Source organism: Hordeum vulgare, chromosome 2H (assembly GCF_904849725.1).
Source record: "Hordeum vulgare subsp. vulgare chromosome 2H, MorexV3_pseudomolecules_assembly, whole genome shotgun sequence".
Taxonomy (NCBI): domain Eukaryota; kingdom Viridiplantae; phylum Streptophyta; class Magnoliopsida; order Poales; family Poaceae; genus Hordeum; species Hordeum vulgare.
Genome location: NC_058519.1, coordinates 263,546,402 through 263,564,554, shown reverse-complemented (window position 1 = coordinate 263,564,554; position 18,153 = coordinate 263,546,402).

Sequence of the window (18,153 nt, the reverse complement as noted above, 5' to 3'; positions counted from 1 at the left end):
AAGGTTGCAAAAAGATGAAGAATGACATGAGGAACAAGCAAGAATTCAAAAGAAATTTGGGCAGCATTTCGGTAGGAAATAGAGGGAAAACTTGATGAGATAGAAATAAATTAACAAGAGGACACAACACTATGGTTAAATGGACAAGCAAGTAAAGAACATGAGCAACATCACAACGCCTCTGAAAAAATAATAGAAGTTAGATCATTGGAAAGAAAAGAACGGAAAAGAAATGACAATTTCTTCCACAACTAAATTTGGAAAACATCCTTGAGAAGAGGGATCGAACAAAGTTGTTGGAAAACCAACAACGAAAGAATAAGCTTGTTGGAGCTTATGGAAAACATCTCAAATTATGAGGTGACAACCTACCACTAACGGAAACAACATTGCTTGCAAGCAATAGGATATGCAAAACTTCTTTCACCAATAGGATACATTGAGAACATGGATCAATGATAATCGCCGTAATAGCAACAATCCTTAGGAAAAGCTTTAGGTGAAATCCAATACAAGATAACTTCAATGAAGAAATCATGAGTTGAAAATATGTCATGATCAAGAAAATTGGTGGGTTTAAATATCTCATTCCTGAAACAAATTCTCTTCGAGACTCCTCATGAGTCAAGAATGCTATAACACCACCTCAAAGGGTAATGGAGGAAGAATTGCACTTTGGAGTGCAAAACAAGGAATACTTGAGGTTCTCCAACTAGAATCTTGAAGAACACCTTGAGAATGAATTAAATCCTTGAAGAACCACCATAAAGACCCTATGTATACCAAAGAATGATAAAACAAAATGCAGGTTGAAAAGAATAAGAATGAACTTGAAAATATTTGGATGAAGCTTGGAGATGAGATACTTGAGAAAACTTGAAACTCCGGAAAGGAAAAGATGAAGCACTCATAATTGAGAATTTGATATCATGAACAACTCCGGAAGGATAGAATCACCTTGATGAAACAAGAATACGAATTACGTTATACCTATCCTTCACCAAGTTAAATAGATGACAAGCACGGATTGGCATACTACTTATTCTTCTTGAAAAAGATTGAAGAGAGATAGATAGGGCAGAACCTTTAAGAAGTCTTGAACAGAACACCAGTAATAATTTGCAAATGAATGAGGATACCAAAATGAATCGAGATACATGAGAACAAAGAGACTATGATATGCCTAATAGAAAACTTGAATGAGGCACTGGAATAATTGAGGTATGAACGAAGAGACAACAATTGAGAAGAATTTGAGAAACCTAGTTGAAAGGTGGGAATGAAGGGATCTTCTGAAATGATGGCCTTCCAAGGATTGAGAAATGAAAACAAATTTGAAATGCTCCAGATAGATATGGAAGGAATTTCTCATGATTTGAAACAATCTGAGAGGATGGAAACAAGCTTAGATGACGATTCTTCAGAAGAACGGACAAAGATTTATGAGAAACTCCCCTTCAGTCTTCCAAGCTGAGAATGAAGTTGAGAAACATCACCAAGAATTACGGAGATCTCCGCAACAATGAATAAGGAAAAGTTCGGGATAATGATGAAAACTAATTCGAAGCGATTTTGGAGGAGGAATATGACTGATGGAATCCTTTCTTATGTCACATTGAAAAGAACTTGAGATGTCAGGAAAAGATTGGAAGAGGCATGTATAATCCTGCATAAGAACCCCTGGGTTATGGGCCCACTCAAAATAAAACACCATTTAAACGATTTCTCAGAAAGGGAGATTGCACCGGTACAAATGAAAAACTTGATGAGGTGAGAACCATGAAATAATTGAAATGATTTGAATAGAAACATGAATCTTCAGAGATATCTTCATTACTTTGAATAGAATAGGGAGGTATGAAAAAACAAGAGAGGCTTGAATAAGAATTTCCAAGACAAGAATTATTTAAAGGATGAAGAGATTATTATGAACACAAAAATCGTGAATTGAATCCACCGGAAAAGAAAACAAGAATGAAGAATGATGAACTCCAAACTTCTGAGAATCTTCACAATGAATCACTGAATATGATTCGAAAGAAAATATAGCGGAAATATCAATGAAAAGAAAGGCACTTGGAAGATAATCTAATCGTTGAAGAAAAGGGCGGGAGGGTGAAAAAAACAAAGGCAACTTAGGACAGATGAGACGAAAGTCGGAAAGAAATAAGAGGATTGATATTGCAAATATTGGAGAGGGTTGAATACTTGAAGAGAAGTACACAGGATGGAAACGATTTCCATGGAAACTCCGGTTGATCAAAAGGAGTAGCATTGCCATAGGAATATGAGAATACTGCTTAGGACACATATGAAATCAAGACTTGACATCGAAGCAACTTGAATTACCATACTCCAACGAAACAAAGTATGAGGCTTGCAAATTAAGCGAGAAACAAATTCATGACAGAGATTCCGTCCGATATTTTCATGGTAAGGCTCGCACGGGCTCGATTGTACATTGGATTATGTTATTGAAATGACGCTCGAATATGCTCCCTAGGCGTAGCGAACTACAAGGCTTGGCGAAGCATATTTGACGAAGAATATTGAAACTATCCTCTATAAGAAAGACCGTAAAAAAACCCCACTATATGTCAAACCCCAACCTCACATCATGTATCTATTGGAAGATAATCCTATGTAACTACTTGAATTCCCACCTGAGAGCTTCTCAAATCTTTCTTAGTTATGCTATCACGTTGTAGGTACATGAACCTACTCAATGTACTCAGCTACATGACCTTTCCCGCAACTGTGAGCACATATCCAAGAAGTTCCGCAAACTCATTTACCCCAACTTTCGAAAAACATTGATACTCGACCTGGTAGATCATCTGAGCCATCTCCACCAGTATTGCAGAAAAGTCACTACACTATTTGCCACCAAGAAAAGTATTGAAGTGTTTTGATGTCTGTGTCTTGAGATACCGAGGAAGTTGAATGATAGCGATGTGTTGAAAACCCCTTGGATCTCTACTACTCGAAAACAGGAGGCACCAAGTATAGAATTTCGTCACATCGACATCATAGAGGCTCCAAACTACCCGCGTGATACTATTTTTTCAGTGAGAAGAGGAGTAGAATTAAAATTACTATGCAATAATTCCTCACCACAGCATAGAAGAAGAGTAAAAAGAATCCTACTCTCTGATATATAACTAGATACAAAGTAGTTTTTCACTATACTCAACTTGGCCAAGTTCGATCCATCGAGGGGCTCCTAGGTCGGTACTGCTCTGATACCAACTTATAACGCCCAAGATGCGATCCTATCCTTATTTTCGAACGAGGGACTCGACAAGGATAGAAGCACATCTTGTCATTTCGCAAGAATGGGTATCGATACAAGTACATGTAAATAAGAGATGAGTATATGGAATTGGCTTACACTCGCCACAAGCTAATAATGATCATCTCAATACAAACATATATTCAATCACCATTCAGAAGAGCAGGGTCCGAATACAGATGTAATCAAACGAATAAAACGATGCCCATCCTTGCTATCCTAGGCTACCGGTCTGGAACCCATCCTATGATCGATGAAGCAGAAAAATAAGAAACTCAAAATATAACAACCATCACGCTCATGTCAAAGAATAATTTTACCAGTACCTACAACTGTTGTTGTAGTAATATGCAAGCCATAGGGAATCCACAATCTCATTTCCAAAGGTATCAAGACTAGCAAGGCTTAATGGGTGCGGTATGGTTAAGTGGTGAGGCTGCAGCAAGCACTAAGCATTTATTTGAGCGGCTAACTTACGAGTACAAGAATAAGTGGGGGTGATCTTCGCATAAATGATCGTGAACTAATAATGAAAAATAAATGATCGTGAACACCTACTTACGAGTCAAACATAACCCCACCATGTCCTCTCTCGGATTTAGAACTCACGAGAAGACACATTCATGATTATGTACCGAGTTGGCATATTTTATTTGAGTTTACTTCAAGTTTGCTATGACCGGGTCTTGAACAAAGTTCCCACGTTGCCACATAATCGCAGGCACGGCTCTCAGAAAGATTTTATCCTGCAGGGGAGCTCCAATTCATCCATCACAAACTAGCCACAAGCTGCGTGGAAAACCTCAACCACGGAAAACCCGTAGTCTTCTCAATTTCCCGGTGGAAAACCTCAACCTCGAGATAGCCCAAAGCATCCTCGGAATCCCGTGCACAAGACGTTCAAGAAAGTTAAAACAAATCCAACAAGGCCGCTGCATGTGCCAACGATCCCCATAGGATCCGTGTATCTCATTCTCTGGGCACAATCAGATGAGCGCAGCGTATAGTGGCCAGATAGAAATCTCCCGAGTTGCCTTGGGTTGGCCCCACACACGACTCTAGTTTGAACCAACACTCATGAGGAGCACTGGCCTGAGACTTGATTAATTATCCATGGGTGCCGGCTGGTCGCTATGCTTTTTATTAGTTATTAGGAAAATATAGTACCAATGTTGGGTCTTGCCAGAAGAGTTTTATCCAAAACAAATCAAGGGGGTCCCCATAACAACCCCAAGCATGTTAGGAGCTCTCAGTATGGAACATAACATCAGTACACAAGTAACTAGGGCGGCAAAGATGTAACAAAACACCGAGCCAAAAGACTAAGCCTTCCACCTTTTACCAAGTATACAGGTGCCTCAAATAAATAGTAATAATACAGTGATATAACAAGGAATCCTGGTTGTCACTTGTAAATGAACTGCATGCGCAACTAGCAACGCTATAAGAAGGCTTGAGCAAGCGGTAACATCGCGAAACAAAGGTTTTCTGGGATCTGCATGCCGGTTAGAGGCTTTTCATGGCAATGTTGGGAGGCTTGACATTCAGGTGATAGATAACGATACATAATGATAGAAGTGAGACAACTAGCATAGGAATGGTAGTAGTGGTATCTAGGGAAATGATTATCTTGCCTGAGATGCCGCTTGGAAGAGGAATGAATCAATGAAGTAGACGAACCAATGTAGTCAAATGAATCCTCACACTTCGAAGCGGTTTCAAAACTCTATCGAGAAGAAACAATACGGAGACAAACAATCAACACAGGATAAACACCAAAACATATTCATGACATGATGTGCAAACAATTATGATGCCCGACCGTAAGATTATGCAAGGCATGACACACACGACAATAAATACTACACATTAAGTGAAGTACAATATACAACAAGTTGCATATTGACCAAACTTCACATTTGAATTACTTAGTTCACTCCCATTCAGGTACATGACAATGTTAAATGTTGTTCAACATGGAAAGAGGTGAAGCATAGATAAACTACACTATCTAGGCATTTTAAGTGAGGTTGGGAACAACTTATAGTATTTCCGAAGTGACCCCTTATGTTAATTTCAAAATTGATACAGATCTAAATTAAGCACATTTTATAATTATTAAACACCAAAACAAATTGCACCATGTGATTCTACATGTTATTCTAGTCAATTTACATATATAGTTCATTTTAAATGGAGCTACGGTCTAAAAGATATGACCAAAACAAGATAATATGTCATGAATGCGAAATATATGCAAATGATAACTACAAGCATGGTACATCATGGATGCATCAAGATATTATGAAACTCCATGAAATTCTAAGCAAGTTTCATATACGACATGTTCAAAATGGAACAACGGTTCAACAAATACAATGAATACAAGATATAGCTATAAACTGTCCAAAACCAACAACATGGCATTTTATAGACACCAAAACAGCCACCTACAGGATTCTAAAATGCACAAATAAGATATGGGGCAGTAGGTGATAAGATGTGCAACAATCATATCCTAACGGTAAATTGAATAGAACCATGAATCACTAGGAAATGAGCTCACAAAATGGCTACTTCAACATAGTTTCAAACTTAGTGGAAATAACAGTTTTAACAATGCAATTTTTATCATGAAGGCAAATTGGCAGCAAGAAAACCACATGCTACAGGTCATATAATGGCATTACAATTTACCACATGGTAGTAGGAACGAGGCACTTAGTTTCATTACACACTAGCTAGGTCTAAATATTCGCATTTCATATCTAGCATCAATACAACATAGCAATCTGAAATATTCAGATTCTCATACCTAGAATTATTTGAGCCTACCAAATAGCAACATCATCTTAGCATGTTCACATGATGAAACCTACAGTTATACATGACACAAATGGCATGGTAAACCTACTAAAAATAACTAGGCATGGCATGCTTTAAATCAATCCATTGCACACATTCCAAAGAGGCATGGTTTGCTTAATTTGAACTTCGCAAAATGGAAAGTTATGAAAATAGATTGCAGTTTTTAACATGATAGTACATTGGGAGCAACAAACGAACATGTTAATGATAATCTAGATGGCAACTAGAGGCATGAAATCAAAGTAGACATGACATAAGATAATTCCATGAGGAATCACATGCAAAAGACCTACGAATTAGTTGCAATCATCCATGCAAGATTGAATAAAATAATAGTTTAGACGTATTCTCGAAGCACTTGCAACAGAGCCTTAAGCATGTAGGTGCAACCTATTATGTGTGCAAAAGCCAGAATCATGTAAAGCACATCAAGCACAATTTGTTTCATATAAAGTTTGTTTAAATCAAAGCTATTGTTATTTAGTGATGAAATAAATCATTTTAACATGGCATTTACGCAAAATAATGGATACCACAAGTTTAATATTTTATACATGCATGTAAGTTGGATATTGTGAGTCTACACAAAATTCTAATCATTTTAAATATTAAGTTCATTTAATTCCGATGCACGAATTAAATCACACAAAATACAAAAGGGTGTCACAAGAAAATAGCATGGACACAAACTTGTTCAAATGACAAAACTAATTGCACAAATGGATTCTATTAATTTTTCTACCGCAAAATCATATATAACATGTGGGTATTTTCTATGGGAAAAATGACACAACAACTATGTAAGATTATGACATTTATACAAATTTCGTGCGAACAACATTTTAAATATTTTTCACATGGATGAAAGTTGGAAATTATTAATCTACACAAAATTCTACACATTTACATATTTACAACATGACAATCCGATGCACGGTTAATTATTTATTGGCATTTTTTAATCATGCATTTTTCTGTAATTGTGCATTCTTGGCAATAGTCGTTTAATTCACTCAGACGGAAAAAAAATTCATAATGGGCCGAACCTGGTACAGTAACTGAATGCAACATATTATAGGCACACACGGGCGGCGGATAGCAGCAGGCTTCTCACCTCAGGCCCGTTTGGACCGTGGCTGGCAACTACTCACCAAGTTTCGGCGAGGCTGTGGTGTGGCACGAAAAATGAGGACGATGCTAGGCTTCTAGAATAAGTAGGGGTGGGATGTGTATTAATAGCAGGGAGACTAGGTTTTGCTGTTTTGCTCCATTTTTGGACCATACAATGGCTATCGGAGGGTTCCGGACAGAGAGGGAGCTAGGCTGGGCTAGTGGGCTGTGTAGAGTACCTCGGCTGAGAAAAGAGAGGGAAGTTTGATGGCCCGACGATAGTTAAAAACACCAAAACATCTAACGTTTAGCCGGCTATAGTGCCGCTATAGGTTTAATAATTCGTGTATCAAACGAGCTCCGAATGCAACGAAATTTGGTAGGCGGTCTACCTACAATAGGTTATGACCGCACACCAACTTTTGACCCATTTCGAGAATTTTTCATACACACTTTTAAAAACAATATTTTATCAATGTCGCGGGCGCGTGCGTGTGTGGTTGGTCTTGAAATGGTCTACGACAAGAACAAAGAGAACCGAAAACTAATAACAAATGCAAGTCTTGAAAAATGACAAGAACATGGCGTCGATGTAATGCGGATGATGTGAATGATGGGATGATGAATGCGACAACCACATAAATCACACAACAATAACAGAATAAAAATGGGATCTTCCGGAGTTTCGGTTCTGGATTGTTACAACTCTCCTCCACTAACAAGAGATCTCAACCCAAGATCTTAGAGTAAAAGGGGAAAGAGGTAGAAGAAAGGAAGAGGTAAAACTTAGTTTCTTCTTCGACAAACGAGTTAAACCAACGATCCTTGAAGGTTGCAAAGAGATGAAGAATGGCATGAGGAACAAGCAAGAATTCAAAATAAATTTGCGCATCATTTCGATAGGAAATGGAGGCAAAACTTGATAAGATAGAAAGAACTCGACAAGAGGACACAACACTCTGGTTAAATGGATAAACACGGAAAGTTTGAGGTCATTTGGAGCAAGTTGATTTTTCTGCCTTTATCTCGGTTTCCCAGTTCGGAATTCCAAATTCCAGATATTTCCCTATGAGTGATGTACCTTGCATATTCAAAAAGAAAAGGCACAAAAATTGTATGGTAATATTTGATAATGGACTGGATCAACACAAATATCAATAGTAATTTATGATGCAAAATGAGCTGATCAACTCCCCCAAGCTTAGACCTCGCTTGTCCTCAAGCGAAAGCCGAGCTCGAAAATAATGACCACATGATTTGAGAGAGAGAGAGGTGTCGATAAAAACAGAATATGAGCATGAGAGAATCATGAATATTAACTTAGCAGCAAGTATTTTATCATATGACCTCTCATAAACAAGTAACCATCCTTTCAGAACTCTTGGAGTATGAAGCTTCAACTTTACTGAAAATCACTAAAGTATGTTCTTAATTATCAGGGAAATTATAATTCATTATAATCCAGAGGAGAGTTTATGTAAGAGCTTTATTTTTGGCAAGTTCACATACTCAACTATCATTTAATATTCTATGATTGCTCACACTCAAGGCATATTTTTGGAGCTCATGTTTCCGTAGGACACACAGGAATATAGGGGCTTAAATGATTTGCCACCCAACTATTTATCTCAAGTATAATGTCAAAAATTATAAATCATGGTCATCTACAATCACTTGGATATATGAATCTCAATCTTTCCTCAACACATGATGTTAGACACTATAGAATTAATAGGTTGGAATAGGAACAAACTTTAATGACTCATGCACAAAGTTAAACTCGTGTAAGTAAAAGATAGGCCCTTCACAGACAGAAGCAAAGGTTGTCATGCGCTTTTAATTTGTTGGATGTGCGAACTCTTAATGGTAGGGAACATCACTTTATATTGCCCCTTATGATAACAAACTTTGTTATGCACTTTGTCTCTTTTATTTCTTTGCCAGCACAAGATCGTACAAAGCTTATTCCCCCTTGCAATAAAAGATCGTACATATATAGGAGCAATTTTTATTGCTCGATGCACCGATGAGAACTTACTTGAAGGATCTTACTCAATCCATAGGTAGGTATTGTGGACTCTCTTGGCAAGAAACTTGGTTTGAGGTTTATGGATGCACAAGTAGTATCTCTACTTGGTGCGGAACTTTTGGGCTTGCAAAGGATCTAAGGTAAGCATCACATGTTGAAGGATCCAAGATCATATAACTTCTATGTGAATATAAACTACCATGATGATTACGTTACCTTCCATTTCCAACATCAATACTTGACCATTTTATAATATTTGATTAACGCTCACAATCATAGAACATGCCCAGGATAGTATATTCATATGCGAGTCTTCTCTCCTCTATCATAATCTTGCTTAGATTGCAATAATGACTAATACTATGTTTGTTTACTATCAACATCTTTTATCACTTATACCTTTTTTGTGTGATGTCGTTACTTCTCATGGGATGAGGATATGATCTCTATTTTTATTTTTATTGACATGTTATGATGATGCGTGCCCATGGGTAAACCATAAAAAGTCAACTAATCTTAATTATATATCTCGCATACTCGATTACAAGGATAGATGGAACTCAAAGCAAAAATCCTAACCAAAGAAATTTTAAATTTATTTCTCTAAATGATGAAACAACTAAGGATCAAACTAAAATAGATAGTAATGATGGAAGTGATGGTGATACGATACCGGGGCACCTCCCCCAAGCTTGGAACAAGCCAAGGGTGGTGCCCATACCCAAGTACTCAATCGTCCTCCTCGGGTGATCGTGGTGGTGTAGCCTGAGTGTCTTCAGTACTCCAACGTGTAAAATCCCCATCATAGAAAGAAAATTTTGTCTCGGGTGTCCTGAAACTAGCAGCGAAGCTCATCCTTTCAAACCAAGATTCACACTCACAGTTTTGACCTTGGAGTTCATAGACTTGATCTTGGAGGTGATCGAGCCAATCTTGAAGCTTAGATAGAATCTTCCCACGTTCTTGTTGTCCAACTTATTTTCCTAGATGAAAGCCATGATCATGGAGTGGTTACCACTCAGACCACACTCCACCATCCCTTGGCACTTGAATATATCCTGTTCCACCGCTGCAAGCCTGGCCTTCTCGCTTCCCTCCTTATTGGGACCTTGAACATCCCGGATGTGAAGCACCCCCTCATGCATCTCAATGGCTCGAGGGTGCTTCATCACCTACGACAGGTAGGGGTTGATGACCTTCTCAAAGAACATGTCCTTGGAAGGGCTTGTTGAAGTCATGGCGATCTAAATTTGTCCAAAAAACGGCTCGAAACAAGAAAAGAGGAATATCTCACAATGCGGTGGTCAGAACACCCGGGAGAATATATAATGAATATTTCCGTGTAAGAATATGTGCTCAGGAAAAAATTGGAGTCCAAGAGGCGCACAAGGGCCCCACAAGCCATCAGGGGACAGCGAGGGGGTGTTAGCTTGTGCCTTCCTCGTGGGTCCCGAGGACTCCGTTTTATTTTTGTATTTTTTCTAAAATACCGAAACCAGTATTTTTTGGAATGGAGTCGGTTTACTTACCGTACCACGTACCTGCCGTTTTTCAGGTTTTAAGAGTGTTACGGAAGACTTCCTTTATGTGTTCCTCTGGTGTTATGACTTGGATGGCATTAGTTTCCTCATTAATGGTGTATTTGCAATATAATGCTTGATCCTTTGTCCATCCACCACTCTTGGGTTTTTACCTTTGAAATTATTGATTTTTATAGCACCGGAGCGATAAACCTCCTTGACAACATAGGGTCATTTCCATTTGGTGAGGAGTTTGCCTCCAAAAAATCTAAAATGGGAATTGTACAAAAGCACTAAGTCTCCTACATTGAACTCTTGTATTTGAATTCTTTTGTCATGCCATCTTTCAACCTTTTCCATAAAAAACTTAGCATTTTCATAAGCTTGTGTCCTCCATTCATCCAGTAAGTTAATATTAGATAACCTTTTCTCATCGACAAGTTTAAAATCATAATAAAGTTCTTGAATTGCCCAATAAGCTTTATGTTCTAACTCAAGAGGTAAATGACAAGCTTTTCCATAAACCATTTGATATGGGGACATCCCTATGGGATTCTTATAAGCGGTCCTGTAAGCCCACAAAACATCATCACATTTCTTAGACCAATCCTTTCTGGATCTATTGACAGACTTTTGCAAAATTAATTTTATTTCACGATTGCTTAGTTCAACTTGACCACTATACTCGTGACGATAAGGTGATCCAATTCTATGGTTAACATCATACTTAGCGAGCAGTTTACGGAAAGCACCACGAAAAAAATGTGAACCACCATCAGTCATCAAATATCTAGGTACACCAAACCTCAGAAAGATAATATCTTTAAATATTTTAATGGAAGTGTTATGATCAACACTACTAGTTGGAATAGCTTCTACCCATTTAGTAACATAATCAAGACAACTATAATATGAATATATCCATTCGAGAAAGGAAAAGGTCTCATAAAGTCAAAAACCCCACACATCAAATGCTTCAATAGAAAGTGTCGGTGTTTACTCACAACATAAGCCATGGGTAGGCTAAATATGGTGGGAACCGAAGGGGAATCAAAGGGTGCTGGGAACGAGGATGGTACAAGCATGGAACGCACGATGTACCCAGGTTGAGGGCTCTCCGTAGAGATAACACCCCTAATCCTGCCGGAGTGTATGATGTATCAAAGGGACTACAATGTGCTCCTTGAGCAGTTCTGTGGAGGAGGAAGAAGGAGCAGTCGTCTCACGTCTACCTCTCCTGTGTGGTGTGTGTGTATGATGTTGACGAACCCACCGACCTACAATAAGGATAAAGGTACAAGAGTGGGACCCAGCTGGCAGCCTCGCCTGCAGGCTAGGGGGTCCACAGGGGTCTTGTCTTGTCGCTGGAGGGCCCAGCCGACAGCGAGGTCCCGTCTGGCCGTGGGTCCTGCCGACTAGCCAGTAAGGCTCTCACGTAATGTTGATGCATGACACATGTGGTACATCCGGCGTCGTGCAGCGAGATTCGTCATGGGCAAACAGTACGGTCGTCTCCACTGTTCTCTTGCTGAGTGTAGTAATGGAGTGGGAGTTTGACGGGCCGACACTGTGTAGGGTGATGGATCGAAGCCGGAGGAGGTCAGCGGCATGGCCACCGACGCTGTACCTGCCGTGCACCCCGATCTAGTACCTTGGCTAATGCATAGCCACCTTTAACCGTAGGGTCTCGTCATGACCTACGATCTCATGTGACTTGAGCTCCCTAGCGGGCTAGTCGTTTGACTAGCCGGCCTAGGCACGGCTGCCTCGCTTCTAGCCGGTCGGCTTGGCCTAGACGGCCAGAGGGAGGTAGCCGTCTCGCCTCTAGCCACCAGGAGCTTCCTGGCCGGCCAGAGAGTTGGCCGTCTCGCCCCCAGCCCGCAGCTGCTTCCTAGCCGGCCAGGGGGACTTGGGCTTTGCAGAATGGTTCGTACTGTTCCTTCATGGTAGAAGGCAAAGGAGTAGGCTCGATGAGCCTACCCCGGGGTTATCCCCCGATAGTAGTCCCCGAAGCAGGGGAGGCCCGCCGCCCTGGAGCGGGTGGCCTCGCCGGCTTGAGTTGTTTGCTGTTGAATTCCTGCCGCCGCGTGCGACAGGAGATGCAGGCTCGGAAGCCGGCTGGCCTCCAAGCGATGCCTCGGCTTCGTCGTAGATTGCGCAAATTGTGCCACATGCCAGGCCCTCGCGTGACGTGATGATGAATTGCTCAGATGACGGGACTGGGCCTGAGCCCTGGGTCCCGCCACGACGCCCCCTCGGCACCCGCACGGAGGATCCTCTTCGGATTTACTCCACGACAGTTGAGTTCCGGGAGTCGTAATGCTCCCATAATAATCATGGATGGTGGGATCGGTGTGCACCGGATCCCCTCCCCACGATCCATCATGGGGTTTAAATGGTGTGCGGGGGTACCGAGTAGGCCATTCGCCCCCTTCTCGCCCCGCACTTGCGCCCCCTCCTTCCCTGAGCCTAGAGAAAGAGAGAGTCTCACCTTCGTCCTCGTCGCCGCGCAGACCGTTGCCGCCAACCCTTCGAGCTCTCGCTGCTTGCCGCCAGGTCGAATGGCTCCTCCAAGAAGGGCCAGCACAACGATGCCTGGCTCGGCAACGACATCTGCGCCGAGCATATTGATGCGCTCCGCCATCACCGCATGGTTCCTCCGGCCTCCCTCTTGGCCGTGCGGATTCCCAGAGCCGAGACCGCCCCGACATCACAGGAGGGAGAAGTAGTCGTGTTCAATGAACACTTCTACACAGGCTTCGGGCTCCCGGCGAGCAACTTCTTTGCCAACTTTCTTACATTCTTCGGCTTGCAACTGCACCATCTGGTGCCAAACGCCATCCTTCAGCTCGCCTCCTTCGTCGTCCTGTGCGAGGGCTTTTTGGGGATAGGGCCCCGCCTTGACCTCTGGCAGAGCCTATTCTTCTTCAAGCAGCAGTCCATCAAGATGGACAAGGCCGAGGTGGAGAAGCTCACGCCCCCCCCCCCCCCCGTCCGATGACCCCGTGTGGCGCGGCACTGGTGCATCACCGGACGAAGTGCGGCTTCCCCCAGATGCCGCTCCAGGACTCCATCAAGCAGTGGCAGAGGGGCTTATTCTATGTGAAGAATGCCAGCCCCTCCCACGGTGCCTTCAACATGCCCCCCTTCGCCATCGAGCCTCCGACGGCGAAGAAGAACTGGCAGACCAAGTACCGAAGCCAATTGCCGAGGTAGCACAGATAGGCGTCTACCTGGAAAGCCTGAAGACTCGTTGCCTCCTGGGCTGCTACCTGCTCACCACCATCATGACCCGCCGGATCCTGCCTCTACAGAGGCGGCCTCATCTGATATGCCAGATGAGCGGCCGTCGCGATCCCTGCCAGCTCTCCACCAAAAACTTCCATGCCGGCGCGGTGGCGAAGAACGTGAACCAGATCTCCTCCGCCAACATGGATGAGAGGGGAGATTAGGAATGGGGGTTGGTCCCTTACGACAGAGCCCATCCTCCCCCAGTGGTGAGCATCTTCACGGATCTTGTTTTTGTTGTCTTTGAAATTGTTGTTTCCTTAATTGAGTCGGCTGCAAACACTGCTGGATTAGTTGTTTGAGAACCTGCAAGGGCTCAACCCGCCAGCCGCCAACGTGGAGACGTAGGACCCCTCGGAAATTGAGGATGAGGGGATGATTGAGCCGTGGGACGCCGTCTCGGAGGAGGCGCTGGAGTCGGAGTGTTCCGAGCCGTCTGGTGAGCACCTGAGGCCTCCCCTTGTTGACTGGACGGACAATGATGAGATGCTGCCTTCTTCATATGATGCAGCCTTCGAGAAGGATGCCGAGGAGGTGGAGGAAATCACCAGCCCTCCCCTGACACAAGGCCTCCGGCACGCTGGCGAGACGGTCGTGCCAGGCGAGGCGGCCAGGAACAAGGGCAAGGGTGCCACAACCTCCAAGCCGCCCCCCAAACGCGTCGCGACAGGACCTCCATACGGAAGGCGAGCAGGCGGCGCCAAGAAGCTTCGCGCCAGCGCCAGTAGGAAGCAGGTGCCCGTCGTGGCGGGGTAAGAGTCCTTCGTTGTCTCTTTTTTTGTAGTGCGAGGATAGGCTCCTCGTATAGTGCCTGGCAGGGAGGCAGAAGACGTGGAGGAAGAAACCGCCTCCGCCACCGAGCGAGCCGGCTGGGCAGCTTGTCGTGGTTTTGTCACGGCAGATGTCCTCGTGAAAGGACTTAATACTGGAGCCATCGCACCTTGGTGGCGACTCAAAGGGGTTAAGCAGGAAAGACATGGCGATTTACCCAGGTTCGGCCCCTCGAGAGGAGGTAATAGCCTACGTCCTGCTTTTGCGTGTATTGATGTGGATTCGATTACAAGGGGAGCGTAATTCGCCAAACCTAGCACTCGATGATTTCTAACCTACCCTCTCGTCCCCTGGGACTCGCCTTTATATACAGGTCAAATCCCCTAGGGTTTACAAGGATACTTTCCTTCCTACGAATCGTGACCCCGGTAGTCTCTAAGTCGCTATCTTCCGAAGCTTCGAAACTTTCCACGATTCACAAACCGTCTTATGACCTTGATTTGACCAGGACAAGGCCCAAATACCTGCTCGGATGGATCGCCTAATGACTAACCCGGCCCAACTAGGGTGGGTCAGTCACAGGTAATATCCCCAACATTAGTCCCCAAATTGACTTGAACTTCTTTTTCATGCCAATACATCTGCTCAGTTGAAGGCGATTCATTCCTCATCTTCCTTCATATGTCAGAAATTGTAACCCGCCATCGGGCACTGAAAATTCTTTAAGTCGCCAACCATTTCTTGTTGGCCTCTTCTTATCCCTCGATTTTCGGGAAGATTGACACAACCCCAACGGATCTTAGCACATCGTTATCCCGAAGTCTTCGGCGCGCATTTATAGCGAATCTTTTTATTCCCCGGCGGTTCCCGCTCACGGCGCCTCGATTCCAGCGCCGGCTCTAATAAATAGACACGGGGGACAGGACTGGTGCTCCCCACCTACCAGTCTCGTCAATCTCTTCCCCATCACTGCAGCGAGAAAAAACCTCATCACCTTCCGAGGACTTCGCCGCCGCCGTCCTTCCCACTTTCACGTGAGAGGCTTTGGCGCCGCCCCTAGGCCTTCGCTGTCGTCCAGCTTCGCGCCGCGGCCGATCTGTCCGCCGCCGTCGACCACCACATTGTCGCCGACCATCTTGCCGTCTGCTACGAACTCCGCCGCCGCCGAAGACCTCGTCGCCCGATGAAAACTCCGTGCTTCTCCAACAACCTTCGTCGTCGTTGGCCCTCTTCGTCTGAGAGCATCAGGTTAGGCCTTCGCCCCCTTTTTAGGAAAAGATCCAATCCCTGCTCAGAATTCCGGCCATTGCCATGTTCCTGCCATTGCTAAGTTCTTGATATTCCTCGCGAGCAGACATCGCATACCCTGAACCGATTAACACGAACATTGATGAGATATCCAATGCCCTTGAATACCTTTATTTATCCATCTTTACTTGTGGGTCTTTTAGTATAGTGTTCCATCAAATGAGGGGCGTCGTCTTGCCCTGGTAAGAAATGGCCGCATCCAGTCGTTTTTCTCAGGGTTTTTTTACCTACCTGATAGATCCACCATTTACCTACTGTTTGCGGAAAGCTGTTTGTAGTCTTCACACTTTGACATTTCGAACGAACGTCCCCGTCATCTCTAGAGCGCAGCTCTTGTAAATAGCCACACCCCGTAAGTCGCCATAATAAACCGACTCAGCCCTTTGATATGGCGAGTCAAACCCTTCTCTTAGTCCGTGGATAAAGTACTTGGCGATTTAAATGAACTTATTTCATCCCTTGCAGTAGATGTTCGAGGCATGTAAGTTCACGCCTTACCTCTTTGTAGCATGGGCGCCGTCTTCAAAAGTGACTGGCTTCCTACTAAGGTTGACGATACCATATTGGCTGATTACGTGAAATCGGGCAACCTGGATCCCCAGAATGTTATCGGCTGGCGCACCGGGTTTGGAGAGGATCTTCCTAACCCCAGGGAAGGGGAAATAGTCGTCTTTGTTGAACACCTGGAGCGAGGTTTTAAGCCGCCTGGATCGAAGTTTCTTAGAGACGCCATGGCTTTCATGAACGTCCGCCTCGAGGATTTGGGACCCAATTCCATAAGCAACTTATGCCAATTCCAAGTTTTCTGTGAAGCTCATCTGCGGATTGAGCCCTCTGTTCCTCTATTCTGGCACTTTTTCCATCTGAATCGCCAAACGGAATTCCACAACGGTCCCAGCCTGGAACTCGGCGGTGTCAATGTCCAACGCCGCAGGGATAGCCTGTTCCCCTCACTCGCCATGCCCAGCCATCCCAAAGGTTGGGGCGAGTCTTGGTTCTACTGTCAAGAGACTTCTCCTGCAGGCGAAAACAAACTTCTGGGCTACCGGCCAACTTGCCTTCCAACAAACTTCAAGCTCCCTGACAAACTCACCGAGGAAGAAGAATCGGAGTTCATCCCAGTACTGTCCGAATTAAGGTCCTTGACGAATAATGGCCTTACTGGAGTTGACCTAATCCGCTGCTGGGTCGAATGGCGTATCCTCCCTCTGAGTCGCCGGGACGGTCTGATGTGCGAGTTGGATGGCACCCTAGATCATCCTCAATGTTATTTCCATACGGCTTTAACAGAAAAGGACATTGTCACCATTATCAAGAAACTGACTCGCGAGCCTGCGGGAAAATGCAGCCAAATCGGCCTCAAGCCTTTCTGCAAAATTAACCCGGCGCCCAAGGTGAACAAATCTAACCCGCCTTTGGTTTTACTCCTTATGCTTCATTTGTATTGTGTTTTTGTAACATATACTATTTCAGAAAGGCGATAAGTTCTGGTCCAGAAAACCCAAAAGGCCAGCCATGAAAAATGTTAAGCCGCCCTCAAAGAAAACCAAGGGTAAGGGCAAAGCTGTTGTGGCTGAGCCATCCGAAGTCGATGAATCTCAAGTCGGCGATGCACTTTCGGAGGTAAAAATTCATCCCCTTTTCACTCGCCATCCACTACTGTTAATCTTTATATTTATGTCTTTCCCTTTCCTTGCAATAGAACGAAGACAACGAAAGCCAGGAGGACTCTGTTGAGGTAATTTCTGTTTCCTCCGATTCATCTCCTTCTCCACCTAAGCCGGCCAGGCGAGTTTGTGGGAAAGTTCCCTTCTCACACCCAAATGCTTGTTTGGACCCAAATTTCCTACTGAAGAAAGCATAGCACACTTCAAATCGGAAGACGCGAAGTCATTCCGGTGATCTGGTATCTGGCTTACCAGCAACGAACAAGAGGAAACCAAATGCGGTATTTTGTGAATGACAAT